The sequence below is a fragment of the Ambystoma mexicanum genome, chromosome 10 (genome assembly GCF_040938575.1).
Source record: "Ambystoma mexicanum isolate Mex_15411 chromosome 10, UKY_AmexF1_1, whole genome shotgun sequence".
Taxonomy (NCBI): Eukaryota; Metazoa; Chordata; class Amphibia; order Caudata; family Ambystomatidae; genus Ambystoma; species Ambystoma mexicanum.
In genome coordinates this window covers 121,292,768-121,313,671 of record NC_090932.1, presented here as the reverse complement: position 1 = coordinate 121,313,671, position 20,904 = coordinate 121,292,768, and the positions used below count along the sequence as shown (strand labels likewise).

The 20,904-nt window shown below is 41.8% G+C and overlaps 1 pseudogene; it reads right to left on the bottom strand.

Annotated features, from left to right (window-relative positions):
• Positions 1 to 4,606: 4,606 nt before the first annotated feature.
• On the bottom strand, positions 4,607 to 12,169 carry LOC138492828 (small ribosomal subunit protein uS15 pseudogene; annotated as a pseudogene).
• Positions 12,170 to 20,904: the final 8,735 nt, after the last annotated feature.

Here is a 20,904-nt window from a genome sequence, read left to right as displayed (position 1 = left end):
GCCTATGGCCAAGCGTCCTGCTAATTTTAGCTTATTGCTCAGTTGTAAGCCATACCCGAGCCTTCAATATGTCCTAAATCGTAACTCTATTCTGAGCATTTTTTCTGATGTGCCATCTCTAGAAGATATTAGCTCGTACGACTTGGCTTTGGTTGACTTTTGTACCATTTCGAAAACGAATGTTGTGCGAATTCGGATGGATTCACGTATCGTCCAGAACGCTATTTGGGCGGCCCAAAAACAATTGCATGATCTAGGATTTGAGGTATCATTGGAAGTTACTGACCTAGGGGCTCCAAATCAGCAGCAATTAGTTCCCCATGTCAACCACAAAAATCATGTTTATGAGCTGCAAGGTGAAAGATTTTGTCAGATTCCCTTAAAACAGCATTAGCTAGGTCAAGCTGCTGAGCTATGTAATTTTTCAATTATTAGTTGGAATACGAGGGGTCACTCTAAGCTCTTGAATAATGATCTTAGTTCTCTAGCTAGCTATAAGCTAGTTTTACTTCAGGAAACTTGGTTGACCACTGATCCCATTTGGGATGCTCAAGATGTGATCTCTCTAGCGGCCAATAAAGGTTTGAGTGGCAGACCATGTTGTGGGCTTCTAACTGCAATACAGGCAGATAATAACGCTAGTATCTATCCGTGGGCCTCACCTAATGCCTTTATTCAAATGACAAGACTTAAATTATCCACAACATTATATGCCATTATAAACCTTTACTGGAATCCAGTGGGGATTACGGTTGAATGCTTCTTGAAGGCCTTAAATGATATGCTGACCGTAATCCTATTGGATGGATCGGTTCAAAAACTTTTTATTGCAGGAGACTTTAATCTGGATTGCATTAATTCAACTAAACAAAGCAATTCCATTTGTATAAAACAATGGGAACAATTTAGTAAACATCATAATCTCACAAGGCTGAACAGAGCTTTCCATTCCGACATCCCTCCATCTTCAACATGGTCCCGGGGCGCTTCGGCTTCTATTATTGATTATATGTATACGAATGTGTCCCTGTTCCATGATGTTGTGTATTTCAAAATTGTGCATTCAGAGCTGAGTGATCATAAACAACTTACAGCTTTCTGGCAGTGTAGTAGCAGTTGTAATATGTATAGAGATAGAATGTTGCAAAGTCAATTTTGTGTGAACAATGCTGGTAATAGCCTGCGATGGACTGAGAAGTCAGTTGAGGCCTTTCATTTTTATTTGACACAGGCAGTAGCTGCTAAGGCCCTCACTGCTGACTCCCCAAATGTCTGCTACTCTGATATGCTACAAGTGTTTCGGTCTCAAGTCCCTAGTTTCTCATCAAAACATTCTATCTGTGTTCAATTTTCGCATGTCTTTGACTTAGAAATTAGAGATTGCAAGCGCCTTTTCAGACAACAGAAGAGAAATGTACTGAATCTTCCAGCTTATATTCTCCATAAACATCTCTCCAACCTCAAAACAAAGTATAGAAATTGGGTGAAGGCAAGGCGTGCGAAGCTTTACCACACTGATAGGCAGCTACTTTTGGCTGCTGTCTAATGCAAGAATATCTCTAACACCTGGTCTTATCTTAATCAAGTGACTTCTGGCTTCCAAACAATAATTCAAGCAAATGAAGTCTCAGAGCATGCCTGGATTGCTTATTTTTCTAATCTTTATAAACTGCCTGTTAATGATGCATTTTTAGACAGTTCTCATTCTTTTCCTAGATTTCATCTAGAATTTGATCTTGAAGATATTCTTTTATATATCAAGAAAGCGAGCAATTCAGGCGCATGTGGTCCAGATGATTTGTCCAACAAGATGTTCAAAGCCTATCCACAAGTGTAGAGTCGTATTCTGTTTACCATCTTTAGTCTCATCTTGAAGTCTCAAAAATTACCGTCGTCCTGGACTCATTCTATTATTGTTCCTATTTATAAAAAAGGAGATAGGAAAGAGCCGTGCAGTTATCGACCTATTGGACTAGACGTGCCAGGAAAAATCTTTTCTCGACTGATTTTAAGAGACTTCAAGAAGTGGATTTCGCAGGTCCAACTTAATGACCCATTTCAATCAGGCTTTGTGACTGGCTTAGGTACCATCCCTAACATCATTACGCTACAAATGCTCCTTTCTGATCACGCAGCCCAAAGGCAGACTTTGTATCTAGCCTTTGTTGATTTCCAGGTTGCGTTTGACTCAATTGATCGATCACTACTACAGCATGAGCTGATCAAGCATAATTGTCCATCCTCTCTACTATCCCTAATCATTCTACTACACTCCAATACTACCATGCAGGTTCGACTTAATTTGAGTGGTGATCTGACTTCGAAATTTCGAACATTTAGAGGGCTAAAACAAGGTTGTATTTTGGCGTCATCCATTTTTAACTTTTTTATTTACGACTTGGGCGTAACTTTGAGTCAAATTGTGAGTGACTCACCTCGTTTAGGCCGGCATAATGTTCCTTATTTGTTCTATGCCGATGATTTGATTCTTTTTTCAAAAACCCTTACAGGTCTTCAGAAACTTTTGCATGGCCTTGAAACATATGTAGACACAAACCATTTGACAATTAATACTAATAAAACCCAAATAATGGTTTGTAAGAGGCATGAAAAGTGTAAAGTTAAAACTTCTTGTTGGCGATTACACAATGTTCCATTAGAACAGGTATCCAACTATAAGTATTTGGGCACCCTTATAGTAGATACTTTACCAAGTATTGACCCTGACATAGAGATCCAGGGCAAATTACGGTCCTTAATTGCGCAAGCAAAGATACTTATGGCCAAATTTGGCAAATTCACGTGTAAACATATTCTCACCTTCTTTCTTCAGAAGTTGACGCCAATTTTGACCTATGGGTCTGAGGCTCGCAGTCCTAAACCTGTGGAGTGGTGGGATAGAATTGAATCCTTGTTTTGGAAACAAGTACTACATCTACCCGCTTGCACACATTTACCATTGATTCGATTTGAATTGGGATCTCTTTCAATGTTCTCATTCATAATTTGGAAATATTGTGCCTTTTTCTGTAAATGTCTATTGTCCTTAGAGCGATCAGACATTTTGGGAAAGGTGGCCTGTCATCTTTTAGAACAAAATCAGGCTTTTTCAAAACAATGGTGCACTTTTACTATGAATGCAATGGCTGATGCCTCAGTTGATTTAGAGTTACTTTTGAACAATGAAGCTCGTGCCAAAATGAAAGTCCAGCAACATGATTGGATTCTGACCCAAAATAAATGTCTCAACTACAAGGATTTTGATTGAGCGTTATTTGGGCACAAGCAATGTAGAACAATGTCTGACTATTTGACCAAATTTCCTTGTTCAAAGACTCGTCAGATGTTTCTCCGTTTTCGGTTGAACCTTTGGCCGACATTAGATGTTCAGGCGCGCAGAAATCAAATTATGCAATCAGAAAATGTATGTCGCTTTTGTAAGATTATTGACAAAAGAGAAACGTTGGAGCATTGTTTAGTGTTTTGTACAAATTTAGCCACTATTCGACAAAAATGCTTTGGAAATTTCTTTGAAGACCAAAATGCACATATTAATAAGAACTTATGGCATTGTATCTTTTCAGCAACTGCCTTAAGGACCAAAATAGCAATTGTGCGATTTTTGGATGAAATATTTAGTGTACAACCATAGTTAGCGTAATTGAGATACACTAAATTTGAATTTTAACTGTAGTGAATGAACAAACTGTAAATCTATTTTTATGAATTGTAGTGTTTTGATATTGTGATACCTCTTGATATTTGAAAGGTTGATTTTATTAACCATATAAAAAAAAATAAATAAAGAGTACGTTAGAAGATAAATGAGACCTAGAATTCACAAGTAGTGTGCTCTCACCACTGCGTTCTCCTGTTTTTGCAGGCCTGGGCACCATAGTCTCCAAGACTGGCTCGCTCCGTTTTGAAAGTAGGTCTTGCTCCCAACACATCAGGTGCCTGTTTGGGGGTGCATTACACAATAGTTTGCACATCCATCTTGTGACCACCTTTATTTATTTATTTATTTTACTTATTATTTATTCTGTTCTCTTCTCTGTTCCGCACTTTCCACTTCCCCCCTTCCATGCACTTTCCCCCTTTTCCCTTCCCCATGCACTTGTGTGTACTCAATTACACTGGGCCTAGTAAGATCGTTGTTTTGTTCTCCCTTGTTCCCCTCCCTTTGGCTAGTCGTGCTCTAGTGTTTGAGCGCGATATAAATAAAATATATCATATCAACCTTCTCCCAGAATGTCATTTTTAGTTGGAAAATGCCCTCCCACCTCACTCTAGCATTCCTGGCATGCAAATCCAACATAGCCAAGCTTTCACCAACTCATGTAATTTGGGCACCTCGCATGGGCCATCTCCGAACCAGAAATACAAAACTCCCAGAAGCGTTCTCCAAAGGAGAGCAGGCGTACCCAAGTGTCATCTGAAAGTCACCTGTGTTGTGTGCATGCATGGACGGTCACTTCCGACTACTTAATGCACACTCCATGAACAAGCTTTGGCCAATGAAGCTAGGCATGCTTTGAGCTCCACAAAATGTACTGTATCCAGAATTCTTTTTTTCCTTTTTCGTTTTAGTGTAGTTCAAATGAGTTTATTCTTTGAAAAAACTGTTATAGGCTGTCAGAGCTGAAGCGGTTGAGGATTCCTACTTCCAGTTTGGGGGACGCACTCTCCTGGTCTTATAATGGCGAGCCAGTCTGGGAATTCTGCTTTCGATCAGAATGAGACAGAGTTTAGCATCTATCTATCTATCTATCTATCTATCTATCTATCTATCTATCTATCTATCTATCTATCTATCTATCTATCTATCTATCTATGTTAATTTCTATATAGCGCAAAATCACCCGAAGGCCCCAGAGCGCTCACAAAGACAGACAATACATAGAAACAGATAGCTGGAGACAGAACATAGAGCAAGAGAAAACGGGCCGCATAAGATTACTCGGTGCCACCATCAAACAACCAAGTCTTAAGTTGTTTTTTAAAGATGTTGATGGATACAGCGTTTTTGAGTGACAATGGCAGCAAATTCCAGTTCTTCGGAGCCCAAAAGGTAAACCTGGTACTAGAGTTTGGCGGGGTTATAGCAACTCAAAGTTACTATTGGAACGCAATTGTCTCCCGATAGGTGCTTTTAGTATTTTATCCGAGAGGCATTTTGGAGCCATCCCGGTCAAGCATTTGAAAATGGTTACAGCACTTTTACATTTGATTCGTTGTCCTACGGGCAGCCAGTGTATGTTTCTCCTGGCTACTGATACCTTGGAGTGTTTACTCAGTCCATTCACTGCTCTAACGGCTCCATTTTGGATTGTCTGCATTTTTCTTATGTTGGACTTTGAAGTACCCATCATCAGGCTGTTGCAATAGTCGAGTTTAGCGTTGACGATTGGATTTAGATAGGTACGGGCGAATTTGCCAAAGAAAGTTAGAGAAGAATGCACATGTAGATTTGAGAGAGGATGTGTGTCTTTTATAAGAAAGATGAGAGTCCATGTAGACCCCAAGGGTCTTAAGATGATCCGAAACCTCGATAGTACTATTGTTAATTTTAAAGTTGAGATATTTATCCTCAAGAAGTCTAAGTCTCTGAGGCGTACCAATAATCATTAGCAACATTTTGGCTTCATTAAAAGCCAATGAGTTAGATGCCATCCAGGTTTGTATCGCTGAAAAAACATCTCTTACTCTGCACACGTCTTGTTCATAATTTCCAGACAGTGTGAACACCAGCCGGGTGTCGTCAGCGTAGTTAGTAAAACTGACACCCGTAGAGTGCAGCATATCACATAGAAGTTTGGAGAAGATATTATCCTTGCGGTTTCAACAGCAACAGTCTTCTTGATCAAGTGATACAAATCTCCAGGAAGGTCTGGGGCAAGACCTTTGGATTTAAGTGTTCATAGGATTTTGTCGCCAGTAACAAAAAGAACCTGAGCAACACCATGGGAATCCCTCAGAACTGCAGCAATTTGAGAGGGAGTGAGGCCCTTTTTTGCCATCATCGGATGCAAGTTTTAACCAAGTTGCCACACTTCATCTGTATGGAAGCGCTGACTGGCTTAGGCACTTTCTGGGAGCATGCATGCGACCTACGATGGTGGTGGGAGGAAAAGCCTTCACTTTATCCAGAAATTAAGTTTGCAAATAAAGTTAAGCATTTTTGTATTTATTATTTTTTACTGAATTTACTTTAGAAAGTAATAAACGTTGTGAACGGGGCTGTTCTCATTTCCCCAGCACAACTGTATTTGTGGGAATTGCCTCATGCACATACATGTGTGTGATGCTTTGTATCTGCAAATGGAACTGGCATGACATTTTAACACCTTAATGAAGAGAGCAGACAAAAAAGTTCGCCGTAGGTACAGGTGGGAAAAAAGTGAAACTTTGAGATTTTATGTTGCTGTGAAGTTGGGAACTTAACAAACTAAATATTAAAGATGGTTGTCACATGAAAATAACACTTATCACATACAGAGCTGCTTGACCTATTTCATGGATTTCTACAGAATCGAAGCAATTTCTAAACGTCTCACTTCCTTCTTTAATTAGTTTGATTTTTGTCAATTCGAAATTTGACCTCACACAACTTTGTAGGGTGCCAGACCACACTCCAAGACTTCTTATTTTAAGTCATCTCAAACTATGGGTCTGGTTAAATATAGTGTAGGTATACGTACAGGTTATTTGAATTGCATCGATGGACATTCAGAGTTGAGCCTTTCAGCAGCAACGGAGGACCTAGAGGTGAAATGGGGAGGGGGAAATGAGAAAGTGAATAGGGACAAAGGGGGGAGAGAAGCAATAGAGGTAGTGGTTAATCATTTAATACAACTGCTCCAAAAGTAACATTACAGAGAGGACTAAATGCAGGGACGTTTTGACATTATTAAATGAAACCGTTTGCAGTTTATATATTTTTTCTAACTTTGGCAGACCAACACACCCCTCTTTTACTTCCCCTTTCCTGCTTTGGTGCTCACTTTTTCATCTGATTTTTTTTCTGCTGTGTTTTTAATTGATTGGATGTGCCCAACGTTAAAGACGTACATCATAAATGTATTCTGAAAAAAAATGTAGGTCACTACATAAAGCATATGAGGTGGTTTGGTTTGCAGCAGAACAACCCTGGTTTGTCAAGTTTGGCTTTTATATCTATAGGCACATGTATGTTGTGTTGCACTCCTAAATGTTTCTTCTTCTGAAGTGGCTTCATGTCATCATCTGTCAAGAATTTATGAATTATATTATTAGTGTTCACTTTTTAAGCATCAGCTCTGCATATTTCCCTTTTAACCTTCCATATAATTAATCATTATTACACAAGGAGGGGGTGGTGGGGCATTACCGGGCCAGATAATGTCCCGGGCCAGGTAGAAGCCTGAGCAAACTGAGGGATTTTATCATCAGCCCGGGGCATTACCAGTCCAGGTGATGCCCACCCCCCCCCCAGCAAGGATAAGATGTACCGGATACTAATATATTTATTTATTTTAAGTTGAGAACGGAAACAGTCGTTTCTCAACTTAAAAATGAAAGAAAAAAAATGTCTGCCATGGATCCGTAGAAGGGACCAAGTAGTCCCTTCTCCCTTTCGATGGTGCCCATTGCCGGGTTGGTGACGTGCTGGAACACTATTGATTCCGGCGCAGGAGAAGGACAGAAGCACAGGTAAGTGGGGTTGGGGTATGGGGGAGAGGAGATGTGGGAAAGGGGGCTGGGGGTATGGTTAAGGGGACACGGGGGAACACGCACTTACCAGTGATCCAGCAGGTGAAGATGGTGATCTTCAGCTATGAGGAGGCTTGGAGTTGGGACCATATGTGTAGTAAAGCCCCTGTTTTGAGCCTCCTCATTGGCTGGAAGGCCTAAGCCCTGTCCCCATCGGGTACTAATTTATTTTTAAGCTGTGTAACACGTATAAATGTGGATGCAATGCTTTTAAGTGCACATGATGGGAAGGATAGGTTGGATAGGGTAAAACTAGAAAAGGAAAAAAACAAGATATCAGGTAAAATATCAGGGGGGCATTGCAGAAGCTGCTAGGGCTGCATTCAGATCCTGCCAATTAGATATGGCTGGAAGAAAGGGAGGTTGCAGAAAAAAAATAGAGGGGGAGAAAAGTGAGGCAGGAAGGGTGGTGTACAGTGGAGTCAATCATCATTTAGTACAGCCATTATTCTTTGGCATGGAGGAGAAACTAATAGGGGAGTGATCAATATCTAGGTGCCAGGGCAGTTTAGGAGTTAGGACAGGAGACTTCCATGCCAGAATCAATAATGTGTAAAGAATACATTTGGAGAAGAGCAGGAGGAAAAAAGCAAAGTAGGCCCATACTGTATGTTATTAGGGAGCTTGTTAGCTGCTATGGTGGAAGACAATTGGAATAGGCAGCAAGTGCGAACTAATAGGCAACCCTTTGCCATCCTATCCTTGCAGAGCCAATCAGGCGTGTGGAGTCTGGTCACGTGGTCTGTTAATGGCCCAATCCCACTGCTGCCTTTCGGTGGTGCTATAACCAATTCACAGCTTTGAAGCTCAGCTGGGCAAGCGTGTTCTTTCGGAGGGCAACATTGTTCAAATATTGAAAAGAGGGAGCAATCTGTAAAGAAGCACTACATATGCATTTTATATTATTTTCATTTTTGAAGCCAGGAAATTCGTCTGGTTTGCATTGTCTTTTTTGAACGGCCAACAATTTGGTTTGAGTTGGAAATTCTAGCAGAAAAATGGAAGACATGTTAACAACTTAAATAATAATTACAACAAAACTCCTCGGAAAGGAAGAATCCACATTCCTGCTGGCCAGCTGCCTGTTCTGGAACCCTGACATCGCAAGGGTTGATGCGACTGGAAATAGATGAGGAGGGCAAGTTCTGGAGGAACAAGCGATGGTGATGGCTGCCTCAAGTCTGCAGTATCTCACCCATGTCTGACCACCGGGTTGGTGGCTGGTGGTCTTGACTCCAACTATTTCCCTAGAGCTGAAAAAGACCCCTGAAGCAGGTATGTTTTTTTTTGGCAAAATCGTGTATTACCATCATTTGTGGTTTGGGGCCAAATAGTTTAGCAATAGAGTAAGGTATATGCAAAAGGAAGTCCTCTTGGATATCATCAGTAAATCAATCTTTGACATATTTGGTTTCGCCTTGGTATAGGGTGCCGCTGTTCCCTGCTGTTCCGGGTTGTCAGATTTACTGCACCCTTGGGTCCCCGACCTCAAAAGATGTTAAACAGTTAAACTATCAAATTGTGCGTGGAATTGAGGGAGGCGGCCTTTCTGCGGAGCAGGTGGACGGGTGATGTTGCAGCGGAATTAAGTTCCTGTTTGAAAGCAGGTGACCAGACAAGGGCTTAATAGTGTGTTAAGTAGACAATTGTGAGTGGTCTGCAAGCTTTTCAGCTGTACACCCATATGGTTAATTGCTCTTAATTCCCCAGCAGTGTCTTACGAACTGGAACCTAGGTGATTTTTTCTAGTGTTTGTGGGAGTAGTGGTTAAATACCCCACCTCTGCAGTTTATTAATGTATTAAGAGACTGCGAGACTTTCTAGCTATTTCTGCATATTCGAGGAGTGTCCTCCTGAGCATATCTTGTGCCATTACAAGCATTCAAGTACTGGATCCATTGTGAGGGGCGGGGAACGAGTGACGGACTATGGATGCCCCCTAAGCGGTTGCGCGTCCCCCGCTCGCCATGCTTTTTATGAGATTTTAGAGATCATATATTTTGGGTTTCCTTTTTTAAAAAAGAAACTGATTGTTTTAAAAGGTTGTTCGGCTGCCATTTACTTCAAGACTGAGTGACACATACTTTGACGCCCCACATTGCACATTAGACTTTGCTCAATGCACATTGCACTTTGATATACTGTTTACTGTACATTGGCGCATTGCACTTTGAAGTGCTGAATGCAATATCGTATTTGGCTGTTTGCACTCATGATCATTGTTAGAGGCTGCCAACTGGATCTTTGATGAAAACATGGTGATATGACATCATATGCTGTGATTTGGTTCAGTACATTGGTTTAGAGCTTACTGCGTTTGGTGGGTGTTTGACCCCATAGCATTCTATAGCTGAGTTTATCGCCACTTAGGATGGCTAAACGTAAAGCCAACTCCTACATCTAGCCGGGGATTGGGCCCAAAAGGGTCTACAAGCTATTTGAGCCTATCAAGGAGGTAAATGTATTAATCTCAGAAATAAAAGGGGTGCTATACGATGTAGAGTGAGCAGGGGGGCTCCAAAAGCAATCAAGATAATTTGTGCAGTTTTTGATAAGGGTATACATGCACTGGGCACGATAAAGTGGGGGAAGAAATTGTCATATCTGACAACATGAGGGTCACAGGCCCACGGCGTGCTAGACATTCTGATGATGATCTCCTTGACAAATGAACAGCAGAGAATAATAGAGGGAAGGCAGGGGGGGAAACTAATGTATCCCAGTGCATAGCTCTAATTCCCTGGGCTCCCCAATCGGCAATGTAATTGAGATATATTCACAACCAGGGCAGGCACAAGCCACTGTACTCCCAGGGATAGACCGGACTTCATCTGTACTTATTGACCTGGGGGTGCCGATGAGGCAGGACTAGAAGCAGGACTTAACCATCTGAGTTCTCTTATTCAGTTAGAGTCCGCCAGAAATGCCTAATTGCCCCAGACAATGTAATGGCCACAGAGTTTTCATGTTGCAGGATGTATCTAATGCAAATGCACAACAGAGGAAATAACTATTATCTTATCGACCTGCTGTGAAGCAAATTAATGCCAGATGTGGCATGGTCCCCTGCACATTCAAGGTTACTATTAAAGTCAAGAGGTCTTCATTTGATGATCTGGCTGATCTCAAAAACGTTATAAGACTATGCAAGATGGAGGAACTGGAAACTTCAAATCATAATCAGGATCGCAGTCATCAGGTACATGATTGAACTAAAAATCATATGAACCTCAGGTCTGAAACCTATCTGGTATGCTCTATCTACTCAAATAATAAGGAGTGGGCATGGGAATGGTAGTGCCTATCATTTCACCCTCATGTGGGGTGTTCCCAGCCTCCACATAGAAACGTTGTTTTGCCTACTTGATTACAAATATGTGTAAGATGTGTGGTAAGTCAGAAGAAGGAGACAGGCTAGTTTTTGTCATATTCAACCAGTGGTTTTTCAAAATTATAAGAAAATGGCCTATCTATCTGCACTCAATGGGTTTCCTGACCTATCAAAAGTAACTAGTGTGCTTGTCGTCAGTAGTTAACTAAAACAAGTAAACCGTCTATCCTCCATCACAAAACAAATCTATTCTGTCTCTACCACTAAAGCAAAACAGCAAAAGTCCAGAAGAATGACTACCTTCAACTAGATGGGCGGTTTGGCAATAATAACTTCTTGGCTATTTCTTAGATTAATTCCTAACTGTTCCACCCTCCTGGTGTCCCCTTTCCTTTTGGCAATAAACTTTTTCTCCTTGCTGCATGTGGGTGTTCACCCCTTTGGATTGCACCTTCTGGAAGTGTCTCTGTAAGGTTTGTTTTCTCCAATACTTTTGAGGACCCCAAATGTTCCTACTCTGGGCCTAGGCTCTCCCTATTCTTTTGACTACTTATATTCTCATAAGAAATATGTTTTACACAACTCTTTGCTTGGCCTGCTAAGCTGACATTCGCTTTGGACTGAATCAGCTATTCCAAACCACTGTGAGGGTTTTTTTCCTCAATTTCTGTTTTGCAATGCTTAGTGAGACAAGTTACAGTACAACTCTCTTTCATAGGGTTATTCTGTTTCTTAATGATACTTTTGCCCCTCATTGGGATGAGTAGACTGAATCCCATAGTTATTCTTACACTTATGAACATGTGTTGTCTCACTAGGACGAGTAGGCTGAGTCCTGCAGTTATTCTTACTTTTCTAAACACTGGTTGTTTCACTGGAATGAGTATGCTGAGTCTCGTAGTTATTCTCACCCATATAACCACTGATTGTGTCACTTTAATGAGTAGGCTGCATGTGTCTCTATTCCCTGTTCCCCTTTCCAGGTTGCATGTCTTTCTCTTTACCTTCTTGTTCACAGGCTAGCATCAGCGGATCTCTCTTTGGGATCGGGACAGCACTCGGCATCGGAACAGCTTCTGCGGACATGTTGACTCTTCTTGATTCTTTAGTGTGGCCCCTTTCCTAGGTTAAGCCACCGCTCACTCAGTTCTTCTTTGCTTGGGGTTCTCTTCCCTGCACAACACAGTTCTCTGTTTTCTCCATGCCTCTGACATGTTGATCTGGAGAATGGGTCCCGAGCTCAGGGGTCGGCCATCCACTCCTTCGACGTCTTGACCGTGACTTCGATCAATGCGTTTAGCTCCGACCTTGTCCACCCATAAGGTGTCAGCAAAATTACCGGCGGCCCCACAATCCAATAATGCTAATGTCTCCACTTGAGTCCCATTGATCGTAACCTTCACAGTTAGCACCATTAGTCGTGAGTCTTCGGGTACGTTGGATGCGTCAATTGCCATGGTCACATAGGGACTACAAAAGGGCCATCGATTACCCGTCCCTTCTACGATCGAGGGTTTTCGTTTCCCTCCGGCTTGGTGGGTAATTCGGTGCAATTCCGTACTGCATGTTTGTCTGAAGCACAATAGGCGCATAAACCTTGTTCCCTCCTTCTCTTTCTTTCTTCAGGAGTTAATGATCTCTGGGTGAAACCTATCTGCATGGGTTCGTCTGTGCGTTTGGTAGCAGGTGGGAGAGGAGGGGGAGGTCCGGTGAATGAAGGTCTTAGCTTCCATCTTTCATTACCCCTTTCTTGCATTCTGGTTTTCATCTGTAAAGCAGCAGTCATCAGCTCAGGTAACGTAGCAGGTCGTGGAAAGTGAGCCAGTTCATCTTTCAATTCCTCCTTAAGACCACGACGAAAGATGATATACTGAGATTGATCAGACCAACCGGTCTCCATAGCCAGTCTTTTAAACGAAGAAATGTAAGTCCTAACATCAGCCTGACCTTGGCGTGTGCGTCTAACAATTCTTCCCCGGCTGCAAATGACAGTTCTGGACACTCAAAAATCTGTTTCAATAGTTCCAAGAACGACCTGAAATCCTGTAGTATTGGATCGTTACCAATGACAAGAGGTGTGGCCCAAGCTAGGGCATTGCCTGTCATGTTAGATATTAGAAATCCTGTTTTTGCATGGTCTGAAGCAAACGTGCGAGTTCTAAAAGCAAAATACACTCTGCATGCATCAAGAAACTCTTTTAGAGTCTTTGGGGAACCGTCGTATTTGCCCGAGGATAGGGCCATCGGTGGCAAGTCAGTAGACTGAGGTTCTCGTGCTGCTACCATCTGCTTCAGTAGATTGTTTTCCGCCTTCATGTTTTGCATCTCTAATGAGAGGCTTTGTACTGCGGCTACCAATTCTTGTACTTGCTCTGAAGTAGCCATAGTGGGTTTCTGGGCGTTGCAAACTGTCAACTTCCTTTTCTTGTTGAGGCTGATTGTCCCACTTTCCCTCCTCTACCTCCTCACCTGAGTAAATCGTGTCCTCTTCCACTGGGCTGAAGGATCGATGGGATCTGTAGTCCTTCTCCTTTTTGTTTTGAAGTTTGAGTCTCGCACGAGAGGAAGCCACAGTGAAGGCTACTAGAGAGCACTTCCCTGAGGACCCCCCTCCCGGGAGGGACAAATTAGGGGAAAAAGCCAAACATGACAAAAAAACCTCTGAATTGTGGCAGCTGGACTGGAAGATGCAGGATTCGAGTGGAAGAAAGTATTTGTCCAAATGTGGGCACAGGAATCCGAAATGGTTGAATTGGAGTTCAGACAACAACGAAAGTCCAAAGCATAGGCAGCAGGACAGAAAGTGAAGGGACGATGCGGCGAGGCCGCTAGGAAAGTAACCCGTATCGAGGACCATGCACTGGAAAGTAGCATAAACAGGAAGAAGTACGAGCAGAGAGGAGGGAAGAAGAGAAAGATAACAAGAAAAGAAAACCAGAAGAGTCTGGGACACAAAGCGTAGCTCAACAACGGCAGCAAAGGAAAAAACACGGCTCACCGAAAGGTTGCAACGCGCAGATGTCAAGAGGAGGAGTACCTAAATAGTACTACGTACATACGACGTAAAAGAACTAGACCGCTGCATGTACGTAGTTGAAGGTGTGCTGGAAATCAGGAAGTGTGGTAGCGACTCCAACAGGGCCATAGACGCCAAAATCCAAGGCGCCGCATGACAGTATGCCCTCTCAAACCCCCGGGCTTGCCCGGGTGAGCCCTGTGAAATTTCCTGAGTAACAAGGGGGCTTGAATATGCGAAAGGGGTTCCCAGGAGTCTTCTGCAGAAGAGAACCCTTTCCAGTGTACAAAGTATTCCAGGCGACCTTTATGATATCTGGAGCAGCTCTTTCAAACACATGGTTTATGAGTGCTCTTTGTTGAAAAAGTTTTGGTACCAGGTATGGAAATCCCGTCAGCATAAATTCAAAATCTCCATTCCTTTAAATATTTCCAATGTTTGTTTAGGAAGTCTGGCCATCATCTCAATGAAGATTAAACCACTCATTTTTGATTTGTTCATTCTAATCGTAATTCACTTGATAACATCTAACTTGAAGGATTTTAAAAAGGTCGCAATAAAAAGAAGTTTATTGCTAATACCTCTTCTCTCTATCAAGAATGCAAATAAATGTGTTTCTTTATTGATTATTGATTATTGATTATTGATTATTTAAGTAACACCAATCCATAATCAATTCAAAATATAATTTGAATAAGTCTAGAGTAGTTCATATTTAATAAAGTGATCACAGTTATGTTCATTAGATGAATGTGAATCTATATGAGTACACTGATCTGTCTTCACCCCTTTTCTGTGTTTTGTTGTAATGTTTTATCCTTGTGTCCTATATATTTCTTTTTTTAGTGTTACAATTCAGCAGATTCTTGTGAGGATCCTATTATAATATTAGAAAAAAATGTGTATACGTTGTTAGTAATGATACATCTACAGGCTTGACATGATGCTACACTATGCTCTTTAAATGTATATGTATATGTTGTTCTCACGCAACATTCTATATTGTAAACTTATTACAAGCAATTCTGACAGTGCTGTTTATCATTATTCATTATTATATATTATCTTTTACAAATACGTATTAGAGTACATAGATTTGCGTCTTGGGAGGATAGCTCGTTGGCAACGTGCTCGCCTTGGAACCAGGACGACACGGAGCAACACAGGTTGGATCCTGGGTCCGCACTTAGAAACCTCTGGGTATTAAGCACGTTATAAATACCATATCATATTATTAACTGTATGTAGTTGTTTGGATCTGAATCCAAATCAATAAACAAAAAAGCACACAACAATGCTTTGATTGTTACAATAAGCCTATGTGGTACTTTGTTGCTTATACAGCACTTTATGCCATGGTAAGGCCTCACAGGAATGAGGAGCAGGGAGCACATCTTTCAGATGATTTCAAATTAACAACATGAGCACCAGTGTAAACAACCAACCACACAGAGGCACACTTTAGACATCCAGCCAAAGTGAAGAGATTCCACCTGAAACAAAAGAGATTGGGCCTCATTACGACCCAGGCGGTAAGTTACCGCCTGGGCCGTGACTTTACCACCATGGCGTAAACTATGTTTACGCCATGGTGGTTGGCGGACTTACCGCCCCATTCCGACCTTGGCGGGGCGGTAAGTCCCCAATCCCCATTTACCCTTCCCCATTCCCATTTTTGCCCCATAGGGCATAATGGGAGTGGGGAAGGCGTTAATTACGCCACCGTAAATTACGGTGGCGTAATTAACTCCATGGTCCCTTAGCGCCATGGATTTTAACACCTGCTAAAAGCAGGTGTTAAAAACTCCATGGCGCTAAGGGACCTCGTAATCAGGCGGTAAGGGTCGGCGCTGTTTACGCTGCCGCAAACCCCTTACCGCCTGGGTCGTAATGAGGCCCATTATGTTTCTCAATTGACCCAGAAGCAAGATAAATGATGTTCTGGGTGGCTTGTACTCCTGGAAGCCCTTTTAATAAGCATCTGTCAGGAGTTGCTTTATGTCAGAAATGCACATTTCCAATTTTGTAACTCCCTGGGTTTCTTTATTTTATGTTACACAGTGGTTATAGTCTGCCAACTCAACACTAACGTAATTTCCACCTACCTAGTCTTGCCCTTGTCCTTTTGAGCACATTGTTTACGGGCATTGCATGTCTTTGGCTATGCAGTGGTTAGACTGTTAAGTCTTCCACAGTTCCACTGTGGTATTCCTAGCCAGGTCACATTGAAACCATGCACAAGTAAACAAGAGAACAAAGCACTTCTACCTCTCCTCCGTCTTACTACTGATGCCTCGAACAACAACAAATGACCAGGTCCTACAGACAAGAAAGCTGAGAGAAATGTTTTAAATGAGAGTGGGTTTTTATACTTGTTCCTCTGGGAGCAAAGCACTTGACTGGGTATTCCTGAAAGTTCTTGAGGCCTGCTTGGAACTTTAGCAGGATTGTTATAATGGTGTGTGTGGCAGGGCTCTCCTTGGGCTGAGGCTGGGATCTTCTTTGAGTAATCTGCACAGTCCAGCCTTATCTATACTTCTTGACTAGGGCTGCAGTTACTTTGACATAGGGGGCAGCATGAGGATATTGGGTCCAAACAGGGATGCAGTGCATGCATGGTCTATATCAATATATATTTTTACTTATTTATTGTCAGCATTTTACATGGCTTTACAACATAGAACACCTTTGTCGCCGACACCCAACATCAATCATAAAATGTACAAAGACTCATTCATTGCCTCCCAATCATCAATGATCAATTTACAATACTATCCCGAGTTATGTCTAAACTGTCAATTTCCCTGAATATAATCAACAGCAGCTTAATCAAGGCTATGGTAATGTGGGTTTTATCGCCTTCAATTAACATCTGCCACCACTCATCCATCATCTGAGATAAGTATCTATTGGTCGCCTCTCCCAGCAACCTTGATTTTGTATCTTTCAGCACCGGGCAGCACAGGGTTAAATGTTTAAGTGTTTCCCTTCAGTCATTTGTTCCACATATTCTACAAGACAGATCCAATGTGTTTCCTTTCCTTAATGACAGTACTTCCCTTGTAAGAAACAAGTTCAAACGGAAACGCATAAATTGGGATCTAAAGAACCAATTCGGAACTAGTTGGAGGTACGTTGGTAAAGTTTCCTGCCGTCTAGAAAATGGGTTCCATACTGTTTGAATATTGATCTTACATCCTGAGTCTTAATCCAGTCTTTAATGTAGAGCTTCCTTTTAATTCTGTTTGGGTCTCTCACCAAGGAAGGGTCCGATTCGCCCATATCATTTATGATTGCCTGACATATTATGCGCCATTCTGTTAGGGTTCCTTCGCTGTTGCTTTCTAAGGCCTGCATGGTATATTACATTGGAAGGTCTAAGTCGGGCCTTATTGAATTAGTCCCTCAAATTATCAGTTTTTCTGTGAGATTTTGCAAGGGTGAGGGATAACATTCCTTGCCCATGTCTGACAGAAGTTAAAATCTTGTAGATACATTTGCACGTGCACATCTTGCATCATCTCATGTATTAGGAGTGTGCTGCCATTATTTTGTGGATTGGGGCCTTGTGCTTATTTAATAATGTTGTGATTTCAAGCTGATATCTATAAAATATAGAATGAACAGCCTTACAGTCTTAACTCTAAAGAAAGGGAAATGGACATGGTCAGCAACTTCCACCTAGTACCTTGTCTTAAGTTATGATCTAACACATAATATGAAAAAAATGAATGTCCCAATATTTACCTCAGAAAGAGACGCTTACGTAGGAGAAAAAAAGGTAGAATAAGAAGGGTGCGAATGCAGTGTGGAGATATGTGGGGCATATGCAGGTCAGTAGGGAGAAATTGAAAGGGCGATAAGTAAACAAAAACAGAAGTGAAAATGTGTTATTTGGTCAAATTGTGGAAGGTGCGCAGGAGGGAGTGTGTAGAGAGACAGAGGAACAGGTGGAAAGTAGAGACAGAAAGAGGTTAGAGGGATAGGAAACAGGAGATGATCAGGAGAAAATTTATTAGAGTAGGAAAGTTGATGGGAGATTACAGAAGTGTGGATGGTTGAAGGTAAAAGTAAATGCGACCAGATGAGGACGAGGAAAGTAAAAAGAGGAGACCATGATGTCAGAAGTGAATAAGTCATATTTGAGAAGAAATAATACATTCAAACAGTGTGAACAGTAAAAGTAAGGCTAGTGTCACAGAAAAGTGCAAGGAAGGCGAACATCCATTGTGAAGAGTTGATAATCAGAGAGGGTGAAAAGGTAAACACCATAGTTGATGAACATAGGAGAGAAGGTAAAGGTCTTGAGTGTTGGTGTGGCATTGAGAGCCAAGGATAGTAGAGGAGACAACTGAAGGCATAACGAGAGAAGTGAGGAAAAGGAAGAGAAGAGAGGAGACCAGAGAAGAGGAGAGACGAGGAGAGGAGACACAAGAGGGGAGAGAAGACGAGAGAAGAAAAACAGTGGACATCAGAGGAGAGGAGAGCAACAGATGGGAGAGGAAATCTTGACAAATAGTATGGCTAGGAAGAACGGGCTTGAGGTTAAAGGGAATCATATTGATAATAGAGAGTAGGAAAATGGGGAGGGTACATGGATAGATAAGGACGTAGAAGAGAAAATAACTGTGGCACAGCCTGCTTATATGGTCACTGATCTGTCATATGGCATGTTGTTAGTCCTGTAATCAGTATTGTCACTGATTAAACACTAAAGATGAAGGTCCCGGTTAATGAATGTATGGCATTTTATATCTCTTCTAAACATGTGTGTAGTGTATAAAAACATCATAACTTCCTTTAGCAGACTGTTCTGCTTGTTCTCTGGCGAAGAAGCCCTGTTTCCTTTTAGTTTGAACTTTGACTTTCCCATCCACATCTGGGAAAGTCATTTGGGCAATGAAACAGTTGGCTACCAGGGCAAGGAAAATATAGTTACCAGGAAGTGGTTCTCGGTTATAAGTGAATGAAGAAATCTGTGATTGTTAAATAGCTTTTCATTAGAAAAATGTAAGTGGAGAGACACATCTGCTCTGGGATAGGAACATGTTTTCAGGCCTAATTTGGCGTTCATTTGGAGTGTAAAATATATTCACAATCCCAAATCATTTGAAAGATGTGATTCTCCTTCTATTCAGGTATTAGTTTTGAAAGGTGTATAGATTGAACATATGTAATACCTGTTTTCTTCCCTAGACCTCCATCATCAGGAGTGACAAGCAATAAGGATTTCGGAATGCACCTTTCTCTCAGGATGTCTGTTTATTGCTATGTTACCTAAATAAGTATATGTAGTGCACCCAAATATAGCCTTATGGCACCAAAGCTTGTCTAGGTAATGCCGCATTGTTCCCCCATTTGGAGTAAGGCAGACCATAGTATGTGTGGGAACAGAAACACAGTGAAAAGGAGAGAGGATACAAGAAGCAGGAATGGTAAAGAGAAGAATCAGACCAGAGATTGGAAAGGCATAGAGGGGTAGGAGTCTGCTTGTGACAGCAGTGATGCATGGACAATGACTGGTAGTGGATCAAAGAAGGGTTGATAAACCAGAGGGGGAATAAAACCTACCCATGATTTTGAGACATGTGTAGTAGGCTGATTGCCTTGAGATGTGCTCAAGAAGCAAGCCATTGGTGTGTAGAAGCTTCTTAACCAGATAACCCCTCTGAATAGAATACATTTCTTTTGACCAGATAAGATATTTGAATTCGCATCTCCGCTAAGAAGGAGGGGGATCTGAGCTTGCCAAGCCGCTAGACAGATGTCAGTGTAAAGGTGGATGCTGGGAACACACAATTAGAAAGCAGGAAGGGTAGCAGAGGATAATCTCAATCCTCCAAGACCCATGTCTAGTTTGCCACTTGATGAGGGAAGGGAGTGGCTGATAAATGATAGGTGTGTATGTGATGCGGTGCTGTTATTGGGAAAGGGACCCGCATAGCGAACACTAGGCAACAATAAAAGCTGGAGTGCACATGTGTTGATCCCCAAAGTATGTACAACAGTAACACCAAACAATTATTGCCAAAGGGAACAGTTCTGGATTTTGTGTAAATATGGAATTCACAATTTCCAGGTGCTGCCAAATTGATGTTACCTTGCCATAAGTTGGCAATAGATATTCAATGATGCTAGTGCCCGGGTATATAATGCTTGTACAAGAGCCAAACTGCTGCCATAGTAAGTGCTTGTTTTTAACAGGAATTCAGTGCAAGGTGCAGATGCAAGGACATTCAAACTGGTTATAAATCAAATGGCGGATGCATACTTGGGTAAGACAGATTTGGTACATAAGAAGCTGGTGTACCTGTTTGCAACTGATCCATTATGCTTGATGAGGCTCCTTAGAAAGCACAGAGCTAGAATCAAAGTAACCCTAGCGTGACTCTGTTTTGGGTATAGAGGGGTGGTTAGTTGGTATGAATGGCCATAGAGATTAACATGGCCATGGGCGGTCGATGTGGGCGGGGGGGGGTAAATCACCAAACAACACACACAGTTGAGTGTTCATCCAGAACATATCATCTCTCTCCTGTCGTCACTTCCTTTTACAATAATGTAGGTACATAGGCTGTGCTTTGATCACCAATTAATAGACAAAACTAAAAATCCATACCAGTGATGCATTTTCCAAAATACGTGTATACAGAATACAGCTATGTGAAAGCGAAAGCAAAGAGTAACCAAGTGAGGCCTACCTGGTGCATTGCAAAGATATGAAACAGCTTTCAGATCGGTGCAGGGATCAGGCTGTCTTCTCATGTAGGGAAGCTCTGTGTGGAGCTCTGAGAGAGAATTTAGT